Genomic DNA, 1174 nt, shown 5'->3' with positions numbered 1-1174 from the left:
AATGGATGATGGTATAAGGAAGGAAAAGGAGGGACAAAATGTTATTGCAAAAAAAATGTTTATTGGCTTTTTCTTCCTTTCTCTTTCATTTTTCTTTCCTTAATCATTCCCAATTTTTTTTTTTTNTTTTTTTTTAAATTCCTTAATTCTCAAGTTGAAAGCATTTTATCCATCTATCTTTCAATCCATCGATCCATCGATCCATCGATCCATCAATCTATCAATCTCCTTTATCATTCAGTTAAATTGTTATTAGTAAATTTTTAGGGACATTATTGAAACATAACAAAAGTATGAATGTAAACATTATAGAAGTAAAAAATATGGAAGAAATTTTTTTTTCACACTATCAACTACTTCTAATATTAATTAATTAATTAATTCCCCCATCTTTTATAACGTCATTTATTCGTCTCTTCATTTAATCGTAAATTTTCCATTTTGTAAAACGAAAATAAAATAATAATAGCAATAATAATATTCAAATAACATAAATAGATATTAATAATAATATCTAATAGTGAAATATTATTAGACTAAATTTAACTTTAATATCAAAAGAATACTTTATTCGTTCATTTTAAAACTTAATTGTTGGAATAGAAAAAAAAGAAAAGGGAAGAAAGTGGAAAAGAAGAAAATCTTCAAGGAATAATAGAAAATGAAGAAAAAAAAGGGTTATCAAAATCAACCAATAATTTAAAAATTATCCTAAAAAAAAAAACGAATACAGGGAGGGAGAGAGAGAGAGAGAAAGAGGGAGGAAAAGAAAGAAAGAAAAGCGAAGGAAAGGAAACGAAAGATAATGACAAAATTGCTTTTTGAATATTCTCTTCCCTTTTTCATTCGTATTCTTTCTTAATGGGTAGAAAATTAAGCTATTTATTTAGAATGAAAATAGAAAGAAAAAAAAGAATAGAAAAACGATGTTTTCATATAATTGAACTAAATATAAAATAAAAAGGGAATAGAAAAACAATATATACGCATATGGAATGAGAAAAGGAATAGATATGCACATATATAGAATAGAAAAAAAAGAATAGAATAGGAAGAAAAAAAAAGGAATAGAAAAACGATGTTTTCATATAATTGAACTAAATATAGAATAAAAAGAAGGGAATAGAAAAATAATATATACGCGTATGGAATAGGAAAAAGAGATGTATACATA

Source organism: Loa loa (assembly GCF_000183805.2).
Source record: "Loa loa unplaced genomic scaffold supercont3.305, whole genome shotgun sequence".
Classification (NCBI taxonomy): Eukaryota; Metazoa; Nematoda; class Chromadorea; order Rhabditida; family Onchocercidae; genus Loa; species Loa loa.
The sequence above is the reverse complement of the archived record's forward strand: the minus strand, read 5'-3'. Positions refer to the sequence as shown.